Source organism: Falco punctatus (assembly GCF_963210335.1).
Source record: "Falco punctatus genome assembly, chromosome: 5".
Taxonomy (NCBI): domain Eukaryota; kingdom Metazoa; phylum Chordata; class Aves; order Falconiformes; family Falconidae; genus Falco; species Falco punctatus.
Window position 1 is genome coordinate 36070845 of NC_137584.1, and position 27712 is coordinate 36098556.

Genomic DNA, 27712 nt, shown 5'->3' on the forward strand with positions numbered 1-27712 from the left:
ATACTAGCTACTATGAAAAAATTAACTCTATTCCAGCCAAAACCAGCACCTTCCCCACCCCTTATTCCATGCCATTTACATCATGCTTAGGTATCACACTATCCAATACATCCGCGTTAACCACCAGTCTCCTTCCCATCCTTTCATACAATACTCCTATGGGTTGTGGATTACCCAGGTAAAATGTCCATAAAATGATTGTAAAATGTCCAGAAATGTCAACAAAATGTCCACTGAGTTCATTTAGTCCATGACTTTGGGCTCCCTCTGTTACGGTGGTCACTCAGGACGGGAGAGGTGGTGTGTTGTGTGGAGTTACTGGGCACCAAAGCCAGCTCAGGTTGGGTCAGTGCCACACTTGCACTGCTTCTTGTAAGGCTTGTCCTCCACTGGTGTGGGTGCTTCCTGCTACAGTAATTCCTACAACATGCAACTCAAATCATGGATTACAACAATGTAAAGGTAATTCTGTTACAACATCCACCCCTGCTGCCTTTGGATCAGATCATTGCTTTTAACATTGCAATGAACTCCTTGCCTTGCCCCTGCTCCAGCTTGGTCTCATCCATAGACTGCAGTCCCTTAGGGCTGTATCTGCGCCAAGTGGAGCCTCATCTATGAGCCACAGTCTCTTTGGGAGTATACCTGCTGTGGCATAGACTTATTCACATCCATAATCACTTTGACACGTACCTGTTCCACCATAGCCTTCTTAATGGTCCACAATGTCTTCAGAGATATACCTTTTCCAGCATGGCCTTACCCACAGACACAGATACTTTGAGGAGTGCCTTCCCCAGTGTGGACTTACCCTTGGGTCTCAGTCCCTTCAGAGGTATGTCTGCTGTGGCACAGACAGAACCATGGCCACAGACACTTTGAGATGTACCTGCTCTGGCATGGGCTTATCTATGGCCACAGACACTTCATGGTGCCCTACTATTGCATGGAGTTATCTGCAGGTCACAGTCCCTTTGACTTGAGTTCACACAGGAGTTCCAGCCTGTCCAGTACAGCATCCCAGAAACAGTAGAGATGCCCTGGCCACCTGCCAGCCAGGCACATCACGGTGGCTGTTATCAGAATGTTCCCAGGCACAGCAGAGTACGATGATAAGCAGTGCAGCGGTACAGCAAGCGGCAAAAGCAAAAAGCAGCTTCTAATGAGCACTAGACTCTGATATACAGTAAGGCAAGCAAGCCCCATGGCAAGCACATGAGTCTGCTGATTAATAGCTAAACAGCAATAACAGCTACAAATTCAAACCAGCACATTCGAATCAAATCTATTGTTATCTCGAACCCTTCAAGCCCCACATTGTGCACCAAAAAGGACTGGAGTGGTTTAACCCCAGCTGGCAATTAAGACTCATGCTGTTGCTCGCTCCTTACCCCCTGTAGGAAGAGGAGAGGATCGGAAGAGTAAAAGTAAAAAGAAACCCAAACTTGTGGATTGAGATAAAGATAGTTTAAAAGGTAAAGCAAAAGCCTCCCAGGCAGACAAAGCAAAACAAGGAATTCATTCACCACTTCCCACTGCCAGGCAGGTGCTCAGCCATGCCCAGGAAAGCAGGGCTCCATCATGTGTAACGGTGATGTGGGAAGACAAATGCCATAATGCTGAACATCCCCACTTCCTTCTGCTTCCCTTGGTTTTATATATTGAGCATTATGGTGGGTGGTATGGACTATCCCTTGGGTCAGCTGGGGTTGGCTGTCCTGGCTGCATCCCTTCCCAGCTTCTTGTGCCCCCCCCAGCCTGCTCGCTGGTGGGGTGGGGTGAGGAGCAGAGAAGGCCCCGACTCTGTGTCAGCGCTGCCCAGCAATAATGAAAACATCCCTGAATCATCAACACTGTCTTCAGCACAGATCCAAAACACAGCCTCATACCAGCTACTATGAAGAAAATTAACTCTAGCCCAGCCAAAACCAGCACACCTACCACATATGAAGTTGGATCCCTTCTGTTTCACTGAGAGAAAGAATACTAACAAGTGGGGTACTCATTTTTTATTTTATTTTGCCTATCCTCAGTAAATTATTGACCAGTTTCTAAATCTGGATGAGAATTGTGCTTGGCTAAAGATTTTAACAATTTTATAAAAAAATAACTTGTCCTAAAAAATTTGTATCTGAAAAACGAACAACTCAACGGTCAAATTATTTTAGTAGGAAAATGATATTAATACTGTTTTATTTTTAATTAAGGATTTAATTTTAAAATTATTTTTCAGATTATTTAGTTTCCCAGTGAGATTTTTATTATTAACCTAACTGTTTTAATATCAGTTATCACTTTTCTGTGTTAGTTTTTTTCTCTTGGTCATGTAGGTTTTAAAAATGTCTTCAGTATCAGAAAAGTTACAAAATAGTCGACAGATATATAAAGTGCTGCAACTGAAAATATTTACTCTGTAGAAGTTTGTTATATAGATAGAAGAAAAAGGGGAAAGGATGTAGAAAGATAGTTGGATAAAAGCTGGAGGTTATTCATTGCATCATATTCATGAGAAAATGAAAAATGAGAGGCCTCAAGTACAGATGGGAAAATATTCTGACTATGGTAGGTTTTTTTTGAAAAAGATTGATGTTTTTGAAGTTTCATAGCTCAATTTATTTTGAATTAAAAAAAAAAAAACAAACAACAAAAACTACAGCCCTCTATTTTTTATCCTGTCACACAGAAAACAAATACACAGCTTAAAAGTTTCTCATGACTATTTTTTTCAATCACTTCACTAAGAGTACAGTTGAAGATGGTATTTAGTAAGCCTGAGAGTGCACCATTTTTAAGGGGAAAGAAATCTCAATCATCACTTAACCTATATTAACAGTATAAAGAAACATGTCCTTTCTTTATCCCTCACTTTATACTTACCCTGAAATTATATTTTTGGAAGAAAATTTCTCCAAACACATACATTCTATAACTAATACTAGGGTAAACAGTTTTGGGTAGGTGAAGAGGGTCCCCCGTGGAGAGTCGGCCAAGTCACAACAACCACACCAATACGGCTACATGCCGTGCTCACTTTATTAAACAAACAGGTCATATTTATAACTTAAACCGACCGCTCACACGACTTTACACACAAGTGATTGGATAAAAGTCTCTGGCCATGTGGGGTCTGTGTCGCTGACTGGTGGGCACACTGCAGGTGCCAGGTCAGAGTGTCCCGATGAGAGTGTGTTGATTTCATGGTTCCCAGGACTTGCTCTGCACCTGGCTTCTTGTTTGTGCATAGCTTGTCTTCTTTCTCACACTGCTTGTTCCAAGGACAATTTAAAGTTACTCTGCAGCTTCAACTAACGGGCCTGCGTTGTCCAACCCGGACAATGGTAACATATGTCCTCGGTCCTTTAAAAATCCCTCTACAGGTAGGATGTGAAATTACTACTTAATACATTCACACTTGCTTTGATTAGTGCATATGAGCAACAGTGAAATCTAACATTCCAGTAATTCAGGAATGTTCCAAATTATCTGAAAAGGCTCACAAGTCTTAAATAAATGAAGAGAGTTTGAGACAATTTGAATGCTGATTTTAAGTATTTAAATGTTAGAAAGAGAAAAAGAAAGAAGAGGATTTATGGAAAACCACAACAATGAGAAATTTCTAATTTTCAGAAATTAACTTATGACCCAGTACCTCTCTTCCTGTATAAAGTGGTATAATTTTGACCCAGTGAATCAAGTGAAGTTGAACTTGTAGCTCAGGAAATTTGCCCTTTCTCCATATCAAATCTGGAGATTTCCAGGACTTTTAGGTATCAGTTCACCTGCATTCTGCAGTGTTGGAAACCTGCATAAAAAATCTTCTTCATAGCCTGAAGAAATAGTTTCCAAGAGACGCACCTTTCGGTGTGTGTGGTAGAGGGACGGGGACAGTACACAGAGCAGTTCTGGCTTTGTTAAGGCAGAAGCCTCCTTTGCAGAAAGTGAACTGCCCAGATGAAAAACAGTGTACAAGAATGTGGTGTTATCGTATTATCTCCCATGTAAGTGGTTGCCATGTGTTGCTTGGTATTCTGCTCTGAAATGACTACAAACATCTGTTGCGCAGATCGAGCCTGTTAATCATTTTTGTTCTGAACACTTTCAGAAATTAAGGCAAAAATCCTTTTAGCTGTCCGCTTTTGTGTACCTACAAGACCACCAGAAAATGATTTCAATCAATGAAGAAAGGATGGTGCAAGGCAGAATTTCTAAGAAGTAATTTGTTTTATTCAGATCAAGTGATGTTTGTGCTTTTTTTCAGGGCATGCCAGGGATTCAGTGCGTTATGTATTGGTGATGGGAGTGTTGGGAGACTGTGCTCGCCGTTCACATATTTGCTTTTATCTACTGCTTTGATGAATAAATTAAGCAATATATTTAGAAATTACATTGTCAACCAATTTCACTATCACCAAGAGTATGAAGGAGCTGAGGCTTTTTTTCCTATTATAAAATGGAAATTATTATGACTATTGCAACTACTTAGCACTAAGAAAAACAAAACAAAAAACCCTTACAAAAATAACCATTTAAATTACAGGATGCTACCTATTTTCCTCATATATAATATTTCAATGAACAGATTGTGCTTTCTTTCAATCAGTTTTGTATTCTACTTTTTTAAATTATTTATTTATTTTTAAAATCCTATAAGAATCAAAATTTTCTTAACCTCTGGTGCTTGAGATGCACTTTTTAGCAGTGACTGATGATATAATTCAAACTATTTTATTGCTATTTGCTTTTCAGGTGACAGCACAGATATTTCCAGAATACATATTCACAACTGTGACCTTGGAATCCTCTCCCCTTGTACACTTAATGTCAGTAAAATAAGATCACTTAAAATTTTCTGAAGAATAAATGCAGAAAATGAGGATGAATGCTATAAAAGTGAAGTCTAATAAAAACCCTGGAATTAGTATTTGTGGAATATATTTTCAATCACTCTTATTTTTAATCAAAAATATTAGATGACATTAGTTAATAAGCAATATAAAATTTTCATTAAATGTATCTGTAATATTGAAAGGCTTAAAGTATTGAAGTAGACTACCATCTGCAAGTATAGAAAATTTATTTTCGTAAGTACTGAAAATGTCTTCCAATATATATTTTATTGCAGTCAGGTTTCTGTTGCCAGTGTACGAAAGGTGATACTTTCTCTGTTAATTTATATTCATTTCGTCTTTGCTAAATGAAATAACAAGTTTTACCACCTGAAATGCTCTTTCAGGCAGGCAGCAACTCAATTAGCAAGAATAATAAAGTTGGTTGGTCATCTTTCAGTGAGCACAGTCCATTCAAAAGACCTACAGCCAACCAGCTGCCTATTAAAGAGCCATCTTGGCAGTCTTCTGTACATGGATCACTTCAAGGCAAACATAAACTTATTTGCTAATTGCTTACTGGAGAAAAAAAAAATAGTAAAACCAAGTCACTTTCTTTTTAATACCTGATTTTTTATAAAGGAACATTGTTTGGCAAATCTAATGTGTAAGAAATATGTAGATAGGAGAATGCACATTATTTACCTCTACCTACGGGTACTTGCAAAAAAAAAGACTTCTCATGTGCATGAATTAACATATATTTCCTCTCTGAAAAGGAAAGTGGTTTCCCTTAATGGTATTGTCTCACTAATAAATGATGCAGATTGCCTTTAGTCATCCTGTTGCTCTTTGACAGTTGAATAGACAACAGGCAACCATGTTGGCTTTGGCTTTTTCAGGTGTTGCATATTGGCTGGTATTTACATACAGTGAAGTATGCCAGTCAGGAGGTTTATTTCGTCTTGGAATATAAAAATTAATCAGGAAACAAATAGTTGGCTGCTTATACAGCAAATGACCAGTGTAGAACTAGCTGGGTTTCACTCTTTAGATGACAAATACGTAAGTTACTCTGTTGGTCTCAACTACGTGTGGTTCCTTGATTGCAACTTTCATGAGTGGTAGTGAACATATAGAGGAGTAGTCAGCATTATGTTTCTAACTAAACCTCTTAATTTTTATATGCTTCTGAAATACTTTTCCTTCTAACAGCTTCCCTTTGCCTGGCAGCTCACTGGGCTGCTGTATCTGTGTCCCAATGAGAACAGTGTTCTGCTGCATTTCTTTTGACTTTATATGCTGCAACATAGACTTTCACTGGACACATCTAGTACCTTTCACAGAAAAATTCTCTGTTTTCCTGTCACCACCTGTATGGACTACTCAGATCCCAGATCCTTTTGCAGAGCTTTACCTGTGCCGTGCTTTGCACTTACGGCTTTCTTCAGGGCTATATGGTATATTCATGCTACAGGCATTGTAAGCATTCCTGAAAACCTTTACTGGCTTCTTCATTAGTCCCCAAATTATGCAGTTTTAGCAAACTATGAACCATAACTGCAGATACCAATTTTCCAGCCTCCCAAGCACAGTAAACTTGTCTTTGGATGGAATTCTCTAAGGCATCCAGAATATTTCTTCAGATGATCTTTCTCTCTCTGTAAAGCTGAAGCAGAATTTATTCAATTACATATAGTTTCTGACAAAGTAGAAATGTAGGCTAGGTATCTGAGATTCCCTTTGTATTTAGCACATCTCTAGGCAGTATACTTGAGGAAGGGAATGAATTTAATCCTAAACCAAGTGCCTACATATGGACTTTTGCTAAGTCTCCATCGACTTTAAAGTAAACCTATGGAGACTTGATAAGATATACATGTTTCCTTTATAGATAGTGAAGTTAAGTCAGGTGCATACCAGTCCTACTTTTTTTTCTTCACCTGGTTCTGCAGTTTGACACTTTTTACCTTTTGTTTGTTTGGGTTTTTTTCTCCTTCAGTCCCAAATATCTGCAGAACAGCTGCAGATTACTGATCATCCTTGGGCTTCAATGAATCCTGTGTCTTAAAATGTTCCATATTGCTGTCCAGTTAATAACTTTCCATTAACATCACAAATGTAAAGCTAAAATGACAAATTGGCCCATGTTAACAATATAGCCAACAGCTGTAATACAGAAAAAGTTGATGCTATCTAGCAAAGTTCACGCACAGTCCACAAGACAGACTCCCCACACAAGCACAACATGCTTTTTTACCAAAATAACTAAAGCAAATTTGGATCAATACCAAAATGAGATGATAGCATGCTGTAAATCACTGTACCAGTGTCCACTATTGAAAAGAGACACCACATCTGTCACCAATAAGATCAAAGAACAGTGCTGAGAACGATTCTTCTAGCCACCCACTACCTTTGTGGAAAAGGGCTATATAATGTAACTATAAAAATAATTTGATGATAATCATGATTAGACATCAATCACAAAAAATGTCTACCTGAAAAGTAGGCATTTTGAGTTTTTCACAAAAAAAATTAAAAGTACTATAAAGGATTTTGGGGAAAAAAAATCCTTCCCGTAGATATAATATTGCTGATAGCTATACAATTCTGCAACACATGAAAAGGAAAAAAAAACATTCTTATCACCTCTGGGAAAGACTTCTTCTCCGTTCCTTCTGGGAAAAACAGATGGGTGATCCCAGATAGAAGCACTGAAGTGAATTAATGACAAAGTGCAATTAAACAAAGATTATTTTTTTCCATTGGACAATGACATACTATTTATAAGCACTTTTGCAAAACTGTTCATAACCATTTAATACTTGCTTGCATTTGGGATCTTCTGGTTCACAATCATGGTATTTAAAAGAAAGAAAACCCCAAAAATTTCACTTTAAACTATGTTCATGCCATGTAAAGATACCTTAACACAGTTGCCTTAATCAAGGAAATTCTAATGGGGGGGAAAAAATATCCTATTTCCTTTGGAAAACAAAGTAACTGCCATCATGTGATGTTAGTTGGCAAGAATAATGTGGTTGTGTTTTAGGTCTATGTGGACTGAATTCCATCTCCATTTCACTTATTTTTATCAATGCTATCATGACAAAGCTTTCCCCTGTCCTGTAGAACATGGCAGAGGTTTGTCTGAAATGTACTGAGTGTCTGAAATCAACATTACCAACCCAGCAAGTTTCACAATTAATTCTTTTTTGAATATCGGGAGAAAATTATCTATGTTTGGTAACCAAGGCATTTAAACAGCAATTGCTGTGTAACAATCCTCCCTACATAGCAACAGAATACTAAACATTTCATTAGTACCATAAAATATGATTTTTTTGTGTGTGTATGGAAACATTTGCTGAACATCTCTGGGTTTTTTATACCTCAGCAGACAAATATATGTCATCAGCTGGTATCACACATATTTAATCATTTAAAAGAATACTGATATAATTCCTTACCCTCAATGATCAGACATATTTCATACATTTGGTTCCTGTAGCATGTATTTACTGGTCCTAACTTCTGATCTGTGCTCGGCAATTCCCATTGTTTTCACTTTTAGTATACTGATGTGACAAGGAAAAGTATGGGGTTTGGGTTTATGCTCTTATTTAGGGTAGGACAGGTTGATGATTAGAAGTTTCCCTTCTGTCATGGCAGAATTGTCTTTTACAACATCTTACATGCTTCCCATTTAAAATTCTGTTCTGTATGTGTCTTTTTGGCCTGCCTTTTCTGAAGTAAGCCTTCTGTAGCATTTAAGAGAACTTTATATCTCAGCCAAAGCAGTCCAAGAAAGGAGGCACAACTTGAAAAGCCCCTTCTGTAAAGTTTATAGATACACATAATATTTTCCAGAGAATCCATGTAAGTCTGTGCATCCTGTTAGACTGCAAAAACTGTACTATTGAATTAATGTTTCACCCTTATTTTTAATTTTTTGCTGATTATCTGTGCTTATGTTGAATGCAAAATCATTATGAAGCATTTTCTAGTGCTCTGCCAACAACTTGACAAAACTGCTTTAGTGCCTGGAGGCCACAATGCTATTGAGACAACACAGGAACAATTCTGATAATTTGCTGCAGGGAGAAGAAATGTGCTTTAGGAGCTGCTACAACAGCTTGCCTGTAGGCCAGTGGAAAAACTCATGTCTGAAGAGACCTTTAGGCTTTTGAATCCACAGCAGCATTAACATGAAGTCCTGAAAGGTTCTGTCACATAGAAATCTATTCATTGTTATATTACTGAATTTGGAGCAAGGCACAGAGTACTGTCAACAAGCAAGCTTTCTGTCGTGGTACCAAAGGGTAGAAATGGTACCAAACACCACCCCCCACCCAGGCTGCAGAGGGACAGCCTGCCTCACCATCATCTTCACCACAGGCTGCAGGGGGATCTTTATTCCAGCACCTGAAGCACCTTCTCCCCCTTCTTCTTCACTGGCCTTGGTGTCTGCAAAGCTGTTGCTCTCACATATACTCCCTCCTCTCTCCAGATGAAGTTGCCATTGTGCAGGATGCTTTTCCCCCTTCTTAAATATGTTATCCCAGAGTCACTGCCACTGATGGCTTTGGCCAGCAGCAGGTCTGTCTTGAAGATGGCTGGCACTGGCTCCATTGGACATGGGGGCATCTTGGTGTTTTCTCACAGAAAACATGCCTGCAGCTTCTCCTCCCCCCTCCATTTTTCTCATCAGGATTTTTTTGTTTGTTTGTTTTTTATAATTTTATTTCATAACAGAAGAAAACTTACATTATTTCTTACTCCCAATTCAGAAAAATCAGCCACACATTTTTCACACAAAGAACAACAGACATAATGCAGTATTTATTTTATATTTAACACTAATGTTTTAAACATTTAATACAGAAAATGATTGAATATTTTTTTTGATGAATCAAATATTTCTCAGTTTGCTTGAGTATTGTCCACATCTAATGCTGGCCAAGCATGAGAAGTTTCTTCAATGGTTCATCACTTGCATCAAGAAACCAGATAAAGTAAGTTTTATTGCCTGTCATGGCTCAGCTTAGAAAGAAAGAAAACTGAAGCTTCCAAACCTTGTGCAGGATAATTGTCTCTTAGGTAACTATCAATCCTTGGGTGTGTGGCTGAGTTACGAGAGTCAAACACAACCTTCTCTTTTTGACAGATCCCTCACTCATGTCTTATCTTCAAATGTGTGGAACAAGTTCAATGTAATGTGGAAAGTAAAACAAGTTATACTTCAGAAAGTGAATGTCAACCATACAAGTATTTTCTATAACATAATTATTTCTGTAAATATAATGGTATTATTATAGTACATTTTTTACTTCATAAATAATTGTAAATATAACACTATGCTTAATTTCATTATTTTGTATAATGGCAATGACAATATTACACCTTAGTATCTAGATCCTGTATTATTTGTTTAGAGATAGTAAACATGAGGCATAAGGCATATTTAGGCCATTAAGACCAATGCCTACTTTTAAATCTCAAACTGTGATTTGCATTATTATGTATGTCATCTAATAACCAACAAGCATGAAGGCCACGACAAATGTAATCCCAGCATTTTGGAGACTAGGACATTCACCAGAAAAAAAGATCAGTTTTGAGTCTGGATGCTGGTGTAAATTTCCCTAAGGAAAGATTCTAGGAACTAGTTGATGTGTCAGTTTTCCTAGTTACACACACTTCAGTTATGGTGACTCCTCCCTCAAACACAGATTTTCACAGTTTATAAACTAGTGCCAATGTCCAGGAAGTGGGATTAATCAGATTATAAGATTTCAAAGTATCTCTGAAACATGGAAACTATCTTCAAAACAGCAGCAGAGAATTTGAATTCTTCATGGAAACCTCCAGTCATTCTGATATCCCTGCAAAGTCTTGAACAGAATGCAGAATGCTTTTATCTTAGTCCTATATATTACCTCAAATATCAATAATGGGAATACTTTTCCTTCCTCTGTTGCTAAAAGATGTTCCATGAGGAATCACTGTCTGGTACAGTTGGCTTCAGCAGTTTGCAGAATCAACAGAAGTTCTAGTTTTCTGGTTTGCTTTGGTGTTTGAGAGTAAAAGTATATTCCCAAAGAACGTTCATCTCATCATTTTTAAATACTTGGTCTGGGGGGGGTTTATCTGTTCTGTAACCTCCTGCAAGTAGTAAATAAAAAAGCATTTTGTGGAGCCTACTTCAGTGCATAGTTTGAGCAGTTATGACCAAATTTCTGACAAAGTGCATTATCAGGACACATGATACAATTTTGCTTTTATCTTCTGTGCCACCAGTTAATATAAACAGCCTGAACTAAAGCTGTACTGAGGCTTTGGCTGACTGCTTAAATGAGCTGCTGGGCTATTTAAATGAATCTTCATCAGCTCTCTTAAGGATTTTCAGACATTTTCCACAAGGAAAGTGCCTCTTACCACTTCAAATGCTCTTGATGCTCTACTGGATTTCCTTTGTGCCTCTCCTCAAAATTTTTGCTTTATCCACTAACTTAGTGTTCGTGTATTTCTTTTTTTAGGACATTCAGAAGTGCCAGAATGCCATATAAACATAATATCTTCAATATCCTTCAATCCCTTTCCTCTTTTTCAAATATTTCTCCTCCTTGTTTTTTATGTTATTCCCTTCAGAAATTGCTTTCAATTGACTTAGTTTTTCTCTTTTCTCTAAAAATCTTGCCTCAAGCCTTCTACTCATATCATTCAGTGCAGACATATAAATAGAAAGAGACGGGCAATGGCATGAAACAGACTTCAGTCACTTATAAATGACAGAGGAAATATTAGTGGCTCTAATTCTGTGATTTCTTGAGTTTGTGTATGTTCCACAGCTTAATTAACTTCGGCTACCACTCCTTCCATTTTAACAAAATGTACTCTATATCACAGAGTCACACAGAACAATTGGGGCTGGAAGGTGACTCTGGAGATCATCTAGTCCAAATCTCCAGTTCAAAGCAGGGTCAGCCACATCTCAGGGTATTATCCAATTTGACTTTGAATGTCTCCAAGCATGGACACTCCACAATGTCTCTGGGCAGCCTTTTCCAGTGTCTGACCCTCCTTACAATAAAAAAGTTTAAATAGTTTTAAATAAACTCATTTTAAATAGTTTCCTGTATTTTGATTTGTGCCCACTGCCTCCTATACAGTCTATCTTCTTTACCGCCTCCCATAAGACATTTATACACATGAACAAGATCCCCCTGAGCCTTCTCTTCTCCAGCTCTCTCAGCCTCTCTTTGTATGAAAGATGATCCAGTGTTTTAAACACTTTCAGGCTCTTCAGGAGCCATAGATTCCCAAAGGCAAATCTTAACAGCAAAGACTGAGGCAAAGAAGTCATTGAGTACCTGGGCCTTCTCTATATCATAAGTTGCCAGACTCCCTCTCCCATTCAGCAGCAGGAGCACATTTTCCCTAGTCTTCACTTTGCTGCCAATATACCTTGCAGAAAGATGCCTCAGCAGACCAAAGCCTGCTCTCCTAAAGACAAGGGTTGCGATCTTGATTTTGCATTGTTCCCTCCTCTCAGGATCCTTAACTCCATTATCTCATGGTCACTGCAGCCAAGGTTGCCCCTCACCTTCACATCCCTGGCCAGTTTTTCTTTGCTACTGAGTATCAGGTCAAGCACAGTACCTGCTCTCATTGGCTCATTGATTTCCTAGGTGAAAAAGTTATCATCAATGAACTTCAAAAACCTTCTGGATCATGTGTGCCCCTACTGTGCTGTCCCTCTAGCAGATAGTGGAGAGGTTAAAGTCTGGAGGACCAGGGTCTGTTAATATGAGGCTTCTTCCCATTTTCTGAAGAAGGTCTCTCTATTTTTTCTTCCTGATCAGGCATTCTGGAACAGACATCCATCATGATGCTTTCAATGTTGGTTTGCTGTCTAATCCTAATGCATAAATTTTCAGCTGCCTCATCGCCCATCCCAAGGTACAGCTCCATGCATTCCCACTCCTCTCTCATTTAAAGGGCCATTACCCCTCTTCACCTTCCTGGACTGTATACATCCATGGCAATGCTCCAATTGTGCGAGCTATCCCACCACATCTCTGCGATCCCAATGAGGCTGCATTCCAGAAACAGCACACACCCCTCTCCATGTATAATGGTATAATCTTTTTGGGGGTGAATATGTACTATTCTTGTTCAGTTCTGCTATAATTTGATGTGGATTCAAATCAGTAAGGATCTTCTTTCTTTCCTGTAAACCCCAAGATTTTCTTGATGCTTGTCTGTCTGCTTTGGAATAGATACAGGCTTTTCCATCTTCCAGCCGTCTTATCATATATAACAGTCTCTGCTTATTCACTCAGTTTAATGGGATCCTAAGACTATTCATCATGGGCTGTCCAAATGAACCAACATCATAACAAAATAGTTTGATCCCATACGGTATTATTTTGTCTTTCATTGCTTCACTAAGTTTCTTAGTGACTTGATAGAAAATGACCCATATTTTATAATTTCAATTATAAAATATGCCAGTTTTCCATAATGTCCAATAATACTAATTCATTGTTATTACTGGTTTTCATATCATTTTGACCATTTGCAATGCCATCAGCCAGGATTGCTTCATCTGCTCTTAGGTAGTTAAATGAGATGCCTAAGTTATTATCTTAGCAGTCTGAGCTAGTTTACCTGATGTTATTACTTTATTGTAGCATACCGCAATGATAAATTCTGTTAAGAGGGCAAAGCTGATGCTAGGTGCTCTGAATTGTTCTCTAGAGAATCCTGTGTCTCACCAGTAAAGAAATATGCACAGATAGCCTAGAGATCTTTATAACAGCAGGGACAATGGTGTGAATCCGGGGCATGGTGTCTAGGAGATATTGTTAATCTGACAAAGATGAGCAGTGTGATAAATCCATGCTGTACTACTCTGGTCTGAAACCCATAAAAAATCAACATTAAAATTTCTGTGTACTTCACTGGTGTCTTTTCCTGCGGTTTCTGCAAGTTGCACATTTCATTGCAAACAGATTACAAACAACATGGAAACTGGTGTGTTTTCCCTTTGCTGGAATGGCATCCTTTAAATCACCACTGGAGAAAGTCCCATAAAGATTTCAAAGCTTTTTCCCCACTTTTTTTTTTTTTTTTTTTTTTTTTTGAGTGCCTCCTTGAAAACGCCATAGCTCTGACACTTGCAATACTGATTCTATTTTACATATTTCAGTTGGCAGCTTATTGTTCCTACTTTTATTCCCTGAGAAGACATAGCCAGGTATTAATCCTGAAGTTTCTTCTTTCGGGATTCAAAGAAGTTAAACATCCGACATCACAGAAGCGTCTAAAAAATTTAACCCAAATTCTTCTGGGTGTCAGAATCACATATTAGAACCATGGTGCCATAAATTGCGTGGGAATTAAGGCATATATCTTTTGGACTGTGGTGTATTTGATTTTAAGTGAATCAGAAAAGAAATGTTGATTCTTACTGAAACAGACATGATAATCTACTGGCATGCATTCTTTTGGAAATACTAGTTCTTGGTGGGTACAGTAGGGGACTGCCTATTGAATTCGGCCTCAAGATATCCATCTCAGTGAGGGAGTCTGCAATGAAACAAGATATGAGGTTGCTCTCAATAAACAGGGGAGGTGAGATGGGTCACTTTTTGGTTCTAGACAGCATAATTGCATCCCACAGGACAGCAAAAATTCTGGTTATTCCTCTCTCCCCATGAGGAATCTAGAGGCTATGCTCCTCTTATTAGCTGTTAGAATTTGTCTGGTGCTTTATCAGGGTCCTCTATTGTCTCATCATGTATACTTTCATAAACAGAAAGAGATGGGTAACGGCAGAACACAGACTCTGGTTACTTGTAAATAGGGAAAATACATTCCATCAGAGCCTTATAAAGTCTGCCCAGGGCAGTGAAAGAGTTTGTTCTTCCTTTCTCTTTTCTCACTTCACCCTGCATCTTTTTAGTGGAGTGGGTCACTGCTTCACTACCCTGCTTAGCTGGGGAAGAGGACAGAGAAAAGCCAGACCCAGAACCCTCCCCACCTCCTCACCTACCTGCAAAGTCCTATAGTTGTAAGGCATCTTGCCACATCAGTTATCTCCCCATATCAAGTCCCAGGCATAGACTGAGCTGCACTGAAGACAACCTTGCTAGTTCTTTCTGCATGGTGCCATGTCTTCCACTGGGATAGCAAAAAAAAAAGTATAACTCAGTCATGAACTAGAATTCACCAAGTCAAGAAAAAAAAAATCTTTATTTTGTCCTTTGGTGGTTATTATACAGCTACATCAATTCCCCAAACCAGATTACAGTACAAACTGTTATACCAGCAGAGAAAAATATAGTGACACAGAGAAAAGTGTAGAATGTTCTGGTTTCTTCTAATAATTTTTGACCTAAATAACAATCAAATTACAGCTTCATGTTACTGCAGGCTTCTCCGGCTGCCTGTGGTCTCTTCTGCAGCAAGATTATTTCTTAGGTGAGGTACATGTTCTGTGCTTCTTCATTCTATGAGTTTGTTTTCAATCTTTTCTTCTTCTTAAGGAGGGTTGGAGTATAACTTAAATACACAGGTAGACATTGCAAAACAGATACCCTAAATATACATGTATGCATCTGTATGATGGAAGAAATCACATTATTTTCTGGAAAAACTGTCTTTATTCTTTGTCATTATCTGTAAAGTAGAGATTTTCTATTGGCTATCACAGAAATTATCAAACATAAGCCCACAACCCAGGTGAGCAAAGATTTGCTATTAAACTTGTTGAAGTAGGGCACCTCCTTTGGCTGGTAAAATCATACAATCAATCACAGAATCATTTAGGTTGGAAAAGACCTTTGAGACCATCAAGTCCAACCAGAACTACCAAGTCCATCACTAAACCATGTCACTAAGCACCACATCCACGTGTTTTTTAAACACCTCCGGGAATGGTGTTTCCACCACCTCCCTGGGCAGCATGTTCCAATGCTTGACCACCCTTTCAGTGAAGAAATTTTTCTTAATATCTAATGTAAGCTTGTCCTGACATAACTTGAGACCATTTCCCTTTATCCTGCCACTTGTAACGTGGGAGAAGAGAGCTACCTTCACCTTGCTACAACCTCCTTTCAGGTAGGTGTAGAAGACAATAAGGTCCTCCCTGAGTCTTCTACACAAACTAAACATCCCCAATTCCTTCAGCTGCTTCTTATAAGACTTGTAAATGAGAGGGTGAAGCAACCAGTGAGACAACATTTAAGGAGCAGCTGGAGGAGACTGAAGGAGGAGTAACTTCTCAAAGGGACAATAATGAGAAACAGCTCAGGGCTCATTTGCTTAGCTAGCATTGCTTCAGCTCAATAAAGCTCTTATCAGCACAAACTTTCTAACAAAGAAAATACAAATGCTGTTAACACGCAAGGGTACAGCTGTGTTGAATGCTAGGATAAATGCAGGTGTAAATTCTAAATATGGGCATAATAGACCGGTGTTTTTAGTTTAATTAGCTCTGAAAGAAAACATAGTAAGGTTTTGCTGAGTTTCTTTGTGAATTTTGTGAACTTTTGCATCCCACAAAAATCAGCCTTTGATTCAATCTTCATTAGATAAAAAGGTTATTTTCAACTCCTATTGCTAGCACATACAATTAATGTTCTGAAGCCCTGCTGTACTTTTACCATGAACTATCTGGTCAATGCTAGTTGCAATAAGTCCTCTCAGCTGATGTGTTAAAATTCACATTGTCCTCAGAAGAATTTTAACATACATTTGCTAATAAATGCTAGTTAGTATCACGAGCATCAATTCATTTTAATGAAGCTATGACTTACAAGCATTTACATAGACTATTTAATAGATGTTAGAAAATAATTATGAACCCCATCTATATGCTATAAATCTAACAGTGACAAAAGTAATTGCCACAATGTGTGTTTCAAGAGATTTAGAAAAATTACTAATCCTTAAAAGATAAGGATTTGTGAAGAACAGGAGAGTGAGATAACCTTTACTTTAAGTTGTCATAAGATTTTCACTCCCTTGTAGACCTCTGGTGACTTTCCTGATGACTTTGGGATTGTAACCCACTGAATGAGAAACACTGACACAGACTCTAAGCTGTAGATGTAGTTAGTAGTTTCCAAGACCTCCAACATTTATTTTATTTTACACAGTAGAAAGTTTATGTTGATTTCTTCTTTTAATTGACCTGTCTTTTGTGCTAGGGTAACAGTGAAAAGTGCTATTAAAAATCTGAAGATTGTGTAGGCAAGAGAAAATCAGAAAGAGCTGCCATGTAATTCACAACAGTTTGTGAACTACATGTACTGTATCCTGTATTTTTCCCAGCGACTGCTGTGATAGCTAATGTCTCCCAATAGTGAGAGTGACACTTACTGATGGCATAGTTTTAAGTTAACTGTATTCCATTAACAGATTTCTGTGTAAATCCCTAGGATGCACTGAGTGATAACACAACCCCACATGGAATTTCAGTACAAAGCCCTCATGTTGCTGCACATCACATTAACTTTACATCTCAGAAAGTTTTCCAGTAAAATTGCAAAACAAATTGTTCAGTCCAATCTTGCTCTATATCTCTCCCTCTAAAGAGATCCAAGAACTTTACACTTTTGTGCCTAAGCTGTGTGTTTGGATTAACTGTGAACCCAATATATTTTGATCAATTTGTGGTAGAATTTTAGTGGCACATGAGATACGTGACTACCTACTGGTGAGTAAGACAACTAATTATTTAGCTGGACTATAGCATTACTGGTAGCAAATTATTTCCTCACATATATGGCCAATTTAATAAATAACAAATTCATAACTATTTTCAGTTCTAGAAAGTGCTGCTTACTGCATTTATATACAGATACAGCACAGCTGCAAAATGTGTAACATAAGTCACTGATATAAACCAGGACTTATTCTATCCTTACTTTCTGTTTCAGATGACACCTGCATTAAGCATTGATCTTTGCTCTTTCATTAACTGATCAATATTTTGAGCTCTGTTACTGAGGCACATTACATTTAATTAATGTAATAAATGTGAAATCATAGCCCCAGTGGAGTCAATGTTAGAACTTCCTTTAATTCAGGTTAGGAACAATTTCATCCAGTAAGCAGCTGATTGTTACTGTCATTTAATGGCAATTACTTGTTTAGGAAATAAGTTGAAACACACTGCTTATTTAACATTGGGTAGCTCCATCTAGCTTTAACAGATCTGTTAATGCTAACAAAGAGTTTGAAAGACTTCCATTCATAGAATTTAACATGTTTGCTTGTGATCACTCCAACTGACTAACTGGTATCTAAATCTAGAAGGAGACAAAAAGTTAGTAGACAACTTAAACACTAACCAGTATCTTTCTTCTTTTACTAGAACCATGTAAATAAGTTATCACTTTCTCTATGTGTTTTTGGCAAATGCAGTCATGGAAGATCTAGGAACAATATTTCTTACTGTAGAACATCATCACTGTTACCTATTTTATCTGTCCCATGCCTAGCATTTATTAAAAGCCACAAAGTCTACTAGAATATAGTGGTAAATAAGCAGAATACAATCAAATTATGCTGTCAACCTTTCAACGGTATAACTAGATTGTGGCCCTGTTATCTTCACATTCTATTATAATAAAATTTGGAACAGCAAAGTGCAAACATCCATGAATTCTTAACTGCTACATCTGTAGCAAACTGAAACATACATATACCTTTGCATAATGTATGCATTAATCCAAGCTGCAGAGAAAGGCAAACCTTTGACTAATCGTCACCCCAGACTTCTTACTAAACAGCTATAGGGCAAATCTCTTAAAATGTAATTCTGTCAATTACAGTGCAGCTGCACCAGGGATAAATATGGCCCACTGTCACCGTGATTGATGATTTGGCTGGACCAGGTCAGAACTGGGTCATAACAAGAATGTTGTTTTCGATAAATCCTCAGCACTGACTCTCTCCCTTGGCATCCACTTAAAAAACCAAACAAACTTGAAAGACCACACTCTTTAACATTTGTTTCATAAGAAGGAGGAAGCATTCAAGGAAAAATTAAACTCAGTATGTTTTTTGCCTAAGGGGACTATTCACCTATTGTAACAATAGGGGGAGTTGTTGATTTCAGCATGTACTTTCCACATTTCCATTAGCATTAATGAGAGCTTTATGCAAAGTCCCAGGAGTATCAATGGGAGAATAGATCATTAGGAGCCTGATAACTCTATTTGTTACTGTGGATGAACTTCCTTGAGCACCTGACTTTAAACCTGACTTTAAACCAAAGGTAGCTGCAACTTCTTGTGCTGAAAAACAGTAATGGTTTGGGAGCTAGTATCATTCACACTGAAGAAAGTGTTTTCTCCTGCAGGAAATCTCCACAAAATAATATTCAGTAGTCCTATAATTTGCCACAACACTATGATCACCTGAAATACATGGGTTACAGCTCTGTCTTCCAGCACCATGTTGGTACCAGATTTGTTACTGGTTTTAGAATTGGTTTGGTTTAGAATTGGTTTCTATTACAGGTGACCATAGACAATGCCATACACTTAAAGTGCTGGTAGTTTTGTTGCACACTACTGTTTTTTTCACAGCAAACTACACTGACTGTTTGTCATTAAGAATATCTTTTTCTTTAATTATGAGCTGTTTGTTTCTTATGCTAACCATTCTGGTTTTTGCCTAGTACTAGTTTCAAACTAACCACAGTACAACTACTTAGGTCAGCCTGTTTGCCCTTATAGTACTGAGCTAACACTGCTTTAACACTGCTTTTCACCCGGTCCTATGGAATTTCTTCAATTCTCTTGGGGGAAAAAGAAAAAAAAATAACATGAATGGACTGCAGAGCTTTTTATTAGACCTGGCTCTGAACTTTACAAAGCTAAGATGAGACATCTGTCATTACTGGCAAGCATTACTGAATAGTACCCAGACACTGATAGCAGCTCTTTCCGTGTCTATATTCTGGTCTGATTAGCTCCTGCTCTCTGAACATATATGCTTACGGTGTTGTCTGCTCTGTGTTTGTGTATCTCCCTCCCAATATCACACTTCCAGGCTTCTCAGGGCTTGTACTCCTGTCCCCTTCCATCTTCAGATGCAAAACCTGAAAAGTGGGTTGCACACGTTGCTGCTCCCTGTTGTTTTTCATTAGAGCTGTGGCATACGCTGTCCACAAGGTAGCTCTCCAGCCTGTCTCCATAAAAATGAGACAAACTGGGATAACAGCTTAAGTAGGACAGGTTTTTTCTGCTTTCAGATATTTTGACTGAAAGATATTAAAGAGAACTTAAATAGCCTAACAGAGGGAGATGAGAAATAAACAGCCTTTGGTAAAAGGGAGATGATGAGCAACCAGGAGGAAAGAGTAAGAAAGCTAAGCAAAAATTCTCACCAGGTATAACTGCAGGCATAAACTACTCTTAAAGTCTCTTTGTCAAAAAAGGGTGCATTTACCCCCTCTCCACTGGCAACCAATAATCAATTGCATTACATTTTATAGGATTTATCATCCTTTGATCTGCACTTCCCATGGGGATTCACAGTTGTTAAGATGTGCTTATATCTGCCTGAGGCAGATAAAATATTTGGATTTGGGATGAGAAGCAGGGTCAGAAGACAAACAGGTTCCCATGACTGGTAATGACATAGAGATGAAGAATCCTGACAGTAGCGGCAAATCAGAAAAGAGGTATTTATTTGAGAATGAGAGATTGAATTTGTAAAGTGAGTATCGGATGATGAAAATCTTTGTGCATATCAAGTGATTCCCAGGACTTTGGCTAGTTAATAATGACCTCAACCAATCAGAATACATGATTTTTCAGATATTGCATGATTAATATAAAACTATACAGCAATTTGACAAAATCTTTAATCAGGCCCAAAAGCCCAAGATGAATTAAGATCATTCTTAGTCTCACGTATGTGGGTCAGGACCATCAGATGTCAATTCTGATCCAGCTTAAAGTTATTGTTTGTAGGCATCCTAAATGTGAGTAAGTTCTCATACCACACTTGTACGTTGTTTTTTTTAATCAAATGTTGAAATCCCTGCACAGTCATCTGTCAGCTGGGATGCATTTACAGCCAAGTAGCACAGTATACAGACAAGTTGAGTAAGTTTTGAGAATCAGAAATGATATAATCCCATCACATCACCATGCCAGCAGAGGCATAATTTCTGCAGACCTGAGGTAAAGCCACCATAAAGCTCTACACCATTGTACAGAGGTCCCTTTGTGCATGTGATCTCACCTTTACAGGTCTCTAAGCAATGCAGCTTACCAAGAGCAGCAGGGTCAAGAGGCAGTGTTTGCCCATACAAAATGGGCACTCCCAATGCTCAGTGGATTCTATAGGTCTGTGTATGCTGTAGTGTGAGTTCCCAAATTTGTACAACATTTTTGCTTCAGTTGCACACAAGCACAAAAACTGTGTCCTCACCATCTCGGTGCATGATCAGGAAACCAGCCACAATGAGCTCTAGTGGTTTGACACTGCAGATGAATGACCTGGGGGTTTATAACTATGTGGCATCTCGTAGAACACAGCAGCTATACTATCTGGCTGCACAGGATGCTCAAACTCCAAGCAAGGCAGTCAGACACAGTGCAGAATGCATCTACCTCCATGCCTGACACAGGTAATCCTTAAGAACTGTTCACATTCCTGTGCTTATTTCAAGCATGTGTTAACTGAGGTGCAGGATGCATAAGTAGATAGCTCATGCACACCAGAATAAAGCAACAACAGGAAAACCTTGATTTTATTGCTTAATGCACCTCACTTTGAGAAACCTGGTCTACTGGGGGATGATGGGCTCCACCTGACAGAGAAGAACATCTTTGGTCAAAGGCTTGCCAAGCTGGTGAAGAGGGCTTTAAATTAAAGTTGCCAGGGGAAGAGAACCTCCATACACCCCACTCTTACCACTTTGATGCCAGTGCCAGAAAAAGATGCCCAGAGCCTTGACAGGGATTACAGGCCAGCAGGAGAACACCTGAAGAACAGCACAAGGGAATTCCACCTGCTACAGCCAGTAAGTCATGTTCATTGGAAACCCAACTTAAATGCCTCTATGCGAACACACATAGCACAGGGAATAAACAAGAGGAGCTGAGACACATGCACATCTGTAGGGCTACGATCTGATTGGCATCACAGAGACATGGTGGGATGACTCTTATGACTGGAGTGTTGGAATGGAAGGATACAAGCTCTTTGCAAATGACAAACAGGGGGAAAGAGGGGCTGTCACCCTTTGCGTCAGCAACCAGTTGGAGTGCATGGATGGGATGGATAAGGAGTTGACCACAAGCTTATGGGTCAGGACTAAAGGTAGGGCAGGGACTGGTGACATTATAGTGGGGGTCTGTAGAGGAATTATAGAGGAATTAAGGCAGGTTTATTAACATTGATAATATGCAGCTGTGGGCTTCCTTCAGGGGCGGTGGGTTGGCTGATGTGAATAATGTACAGCTGTGGCTGGTTCCTGCTAAGTAGTTAAATAGCTCTAAGGGGTATGAAGAGAGACCTGGAAGAAGTACAGAGAGGAGAGAGAGCCCCCCAGATGTAGGAGAGACAAGGAGAAGAAGGGGGCCCAGAGAAGGAAGAGGCTGAAGGCAGCAGATGCAAGAAGCAGGGTGTACTGGCCTGAAGAGGATAAAGAAACCAGCATGGACAGTAGATAACCTTTTGAAGCCTTGTGGGGGATTGGTGGCAGTGCTGGGGCAAGGTGTTGGAGCTACTTATTGAAGTTAATTTGGTATGTGATGGTAAAAGCCTTGTTGCAGCTGGCTAGTTTTGCTAGTGCTGCTACAGGGGTCTGCTACAGGCCACCCAAACAGGAAGACCAAGTGGATGAGGCCCTTGATGGATAGATAGGGGTGGCCTCAGTTCACAAGCCTTGGTACTCATGGGAAGCTCAACCACCCCAATATCTGTTGGAGGGACAATACAGCAGAGCATAGGCAATCCAGGAGGTTCTTGAAATGTATTGAAAAGACCTTCTTTCTCCAAGTGACGGAGGGGCCAATGGGGAAAGGTGCTGTGCTGGATCTTGTTCTCATCTCTTAAGAAGTATGGATTTCTCATTTGTCCTGTGTCATATCTGCCAGCCCCATGCATGTCTTGGATACCCTTGGTCATATCAAACAGTTCTAGGTGCTTCTGATCAGGCAGCTGAATAGAACCCTCAGCCAGTGATAACAGAAGAGCAATTAAACTCACTGTAAAGAAGGTACTAGGGCAGGATTAAATTGCCTAAGCATTGACAACTGATGCCATTTGAGATCTCCTAAGGTACCTTAGAGATAAGTAAATACAAGACAGGGTTTGCAGGATATTTTTCAAAACAGTAGTTACATGGCAGGGTGAGCCACGGCATCAAAAATAACGCGTACATTTCCAAAACTGATCATACTCTTAATGCTGATGAGCCACAGCACTCCTTACACTCTTTTGTTTGTACTAACTAGATGTAGTGGTTATAGATGCAGTCACTGCATTGAGCTAGCCAAAATTAGATGGCCTAAAACCTGTTGTTGGTTTTCTGGAGAGATGTACACAATTTAAAATTCAGTTTCTCTCATCCCAAAAAGCCACTTCAGGTAAATCAGAGTCTTTTTTTGGTGTAAGTCATCATTGACTATAAAGGGTGCAAAGGGTACTACCTCAGGTATTTACAGTGTAGATGTCTCAAGTTCAGCAAGGTGAGTCCTCTCAAAAATGTGAAATAAAGAGAAGCAGTGTTTAGGGTTTTGTTTTGTTTTTTTTTTCTTCAAAGAAGGTGTATTGATACCCTTTCAATAGAAAATCCTGGTCCATGAACTGGGAGCCCTACAGGAAAACTGGAAAGACTGGACAGTATTCTTGCTCAGCTTAAGGCATTTAACTATGTTTACACTTGTTTGGTATTTCCATTCTGCATGTCATAAGATGCCAAAATCTCCCCATGTTTCCTTCAAGAAGTATAGGACAGGGTTCAGCTGCCTTAATACTGCACCCACATACCCAGAACATACAAAAGGGCTTAATTAACGTGACAGAATTGATGTAGAAAACCTACACACCTCTGGATCAACAGCTGGAAACCAGGTAGATTAGTCAAAGGCAATTCAAATGGTATTAAGCAACTGAATGAGAATCTGGGTTCCTGTCACAAGTTTTTTATTTTACTTAGGGCTACAGGACCTAAACGGTATGAGCTGCGCTACCTAACTTGGATATGCCTAAGTGAAAACATCCATTAGCACTTAAATCTTTGGGATTTTCAGTGTTGCTAGGATTTATGTTTTCTTTGTAAATAATTTGTGTATAATTAGTTACAATCGTATTTTTCTTCATTAGTTGAGGAAACTCCTTTTACCATCCAGTGTTCATTAAAAAGGGGAGTGCTGGTGATGATAAGCAGGATAGAAATCATTTATTTCAGCTTAACAGACTGACAGGTTTTCATACAGGATTTTTTTTTTCTTTTTAGGTTTGATGATACATTTAGGCAACAGAGATAAACTTGATTTCAGCTGTTCTAGACACATTATAATTTTGTGCTTATACTATTGAACTTCATGTTCCAGAACTGGATACTGCAGGTAACATCCCTCTCCATAACGCAGGGTCTCCAAAGACTAGCTCAGAACTTTCCAAATTGGTGATAATGAGAGTGGAAGGTGATTGTTCTGGTGTCTGTTTCTGTGACATAAAACAACCATTGAGGAGAAACCTCCCCCCCCCCCCCTGCCCCCCGCAGAAGCCGTGGTGGCAGAGGGAATCTCAGAGGGATCTGGGATTGCTCCCAGGTACTCCATGCTAAAACAAGTAAACTAGCACAGATCTGGGCAACGGTCCTGAGCTCCATAATTTATACTAAACTGCACAGAGGAAAATTGCTCTTTGTGACTTCTTAAAATTCTTCTGAGACACAAGCCAAAGTATATTCTTAGTATTTAAAGCAAATTTGTGCTTCTACCTCTGGCTGAGTTAATTGCAGCTTAGATCCATCTATAAGAAAGTTACTTTACAGTTGGATAAAAATATGACATGAATTTAAATCTATGCATTCCATGACATTCATGGAGAAGGGCAATGGAAATCAGAATATACAAGGTGAATAGTATATAATATATGGTTGAAGTTCCTGCTTTATATAAATCTACACACCAACCTATGTAATGGAACATTATGTTATATGATGGCCATATATACAAAGTTCTAAAAGTATGCATACATGCAGACAAATGCAACTTACATTCTCCCATTTTATCTCTGAGACACTTGACTGACAAAACTGGTTGCTGCCATGCTTTTGTGGTGTATATGATAATGCCTTTATATACAAAAGTAGAACCTTAGCACCTTGCATGAGTGTAAATACTAGATGACTTCAAAACAATATCTAATGCAAAGCTGGCTATTTTTGTGTTCCTATGAGTAACAGAAAAAAAAATCCATAAAGTGGAGTGAGAAAAGAAAGAATCTGAGGAATAGCTCACAAAAAAATGTACACAGGATATCTGTATATTTATCCAAAATTGTAATATTAGACTCCTTGATTTGGTATTTCACTGGGTAAATGAACAATGATGTGATGGATTGACCTTGGCTAGCTGCCAGGTGCTCACCAAACTGCTCTATCACTCCCTTTCCATGAACAGGACAGTGGGAGAAAATACAACTAAAAGTTTGTGGGTCAAGATAAGGACAGAGAGATCATTTCCCAGTTATCATCATGGGTAAACAGACTTGGCGTGGGGAAAATAATTTAATTTACTGCCAGTTAAACAGAGTAGGATAATGAGAAATAAGGACAAATCTTTAAAAAAACTTCTAAAAAAACCTTCCCCCCACCCCTCCTTTCTTCCTGGACTCATCTTCATTCTTGACTTCTCTACCTTCTGCCCCCAAGCAGCTCAAGGGGTTGGGGAATTGGTGTTACAGTCAGTTCATCATCATTGTCTTTGAAGCTCCTTCCTCCTCACACTCTTCCCCTGCCCCAGGGGTCTCTCCCATGGGAGACAGTCCTCCATGAGCTTCTCCAATGTGGGTCCTTCCCATGGGCTACAGTTCTTCACAAACTGCTCCAGCATGGGTCCTTTTCATGGGGTGCCACCCCTCAGGAACAGACTGCTACAGTGTAGGTCCCACACATAGCCACAGATCCTGACAACAAACCTGCTCCAGTCTGGGCTCCTCTTTCCATGGGGCCACAGGTCCTGCCAGGAGCCTGACCCAGCGTGGGCTTCCCACAGGGTCACACCCCCTGTTTGGTATACACCTGCTCCAGTGTGGGGTCCTCCAGGGGCTGCAGGTGGGGATCTGCTCCACCATTAACCTCCATGGGCTGGGGGCACAGCCTGCTTCACCATGGTCTTCACCACGGGCTGCTGGGGAATCTCTGCTTCAGCTCCTGGAGCACCTCCTGCCTCTCCTTATTCACTGACCTTGGTGTCTGCAGAGTTGTTGCTCTCACATAGTCTTACTCCTCTTTCTTCTGGCTGCCCCTTTCTTAAATATGTTGTCAGAGAGGCATTACCAATGCCACTGATGGCTCAACTATGGCCAGCATTGTGTCCATCTTGGAGTCAGCTGAAAGAAGTGCCCTCCAGCATGGGGCCATCTCCCGGTATCTTTTCACAGAAGCCACCCCTGTAGCACCCTCTTCCCCTGCTACAAAAACCTTGCCACATAAACCCAATACAAATAGGAAAGAGCAGTCCACCAGAGATTTTTCTGCTTCTGCATTCATATGCATGACTGCAATGTGAGCCATGGAAGCTCTGTCCAAAAGTGTGCTGGGTGAAGCACACAACTGTATTGATGACATTTGTGCTGACAGGACATGCATCACAGGTGGGTGAAAAAGCAGAAAGAAAATTGTGGAAAACAATGATGAAACACTGTGTTGCAGCTCTATCACAGTGGAGAGAAAACTTCCCACCACAACAGCATTAGGAAAGAATCAGACTAGAGCACCAGATAATTTTGCAAAATGCATTTAGTTACAGACTGTGGAGCATGTAAGAAAGAAGCTGTTTCTCTGGTAGTCATCTCAGTGGGAAACTTATAGGTCTATTTAAGTATGGGGAAAATATTCAGAGTATAACTGATACTGCCCTCCTTGAGCTGCTATGTGGAAGGCATAAATACGATACTTAGCAGTTAAGTGAAAATGGGAATATGTCATGGTAAAGGTTGGTAGTGCTATTCGCTAGAACATGGGTAGGTCAAGCTTGGTGGGTGTGAAAGTAGTTGCATCATCTGTACACAGAAAACATTTCTGTCACATCACAGAAATTGATGTTTTGATGCAGGAGTGGTCAGGTAGCGATAGAAAATTATATGAAACAAACAAGTGAGAAAAAGGAACCTTTGCTTGTAGAAGCTCAAAAGTTTCCATCTGTTGAAAAAAATGAAGATCTACCTAATGAGTGCAACCATCTTTACCTTTTCTGCCCCATACTTGGAGTATCTCCTGTAACAGAGGTGCAGTTTCTTCAGTATGCAACAGATGCTGACCCTCTGTCTTGCACAGAAAATGTTATAGGAGGCAAATTCCATAAAGAAGGAGCACATAAAATGTTTATCTTTACAATTTTTAGTTTGTGTGCAGTTTTATGTCAATTTAGTTATTTTCAAAACTATTTTAAAATTTTTTTCTCCTCATCAAGACAGCCATTTAACTGGCTACCCACTGAGTTGTTCCAATTAACAGACATGCATTGCATTATTTGTCTTTTTAATTTTTGTGCCATGAAGGCCCAGTCATTAGAGATGAGGCTTTGCTTCTCCATGATGAATATGTAAAGGCTCTTACCTCTCAAGCACAGCCTATACTCTCTTTTTAGTTAACTTAAGCAACTGATTAA

General features: G+C 39.3%; 1 long non-coding RNA gene across 1 annotated transcript in view; it reads right to left on the bottom strand.

Moving 5' to 3' along the window:
- Nucleotides 1–2101: 2101 nt before the first annotated feature.
- Nucleotides 2102–27712, bottom strand: part of LOC308064292 — a 209549-nt gene continuing 183938 nt past the window's right edge. Inside the window, exon 2 of the long non-coding RNA XR_013928329.1 lies at nt 2102–3249. This is a non-coding gene — a long non-coding RNA (uncharacterized lncRNA). The remainder of the gene's footprint in view (nt 3250–27712) is intronic.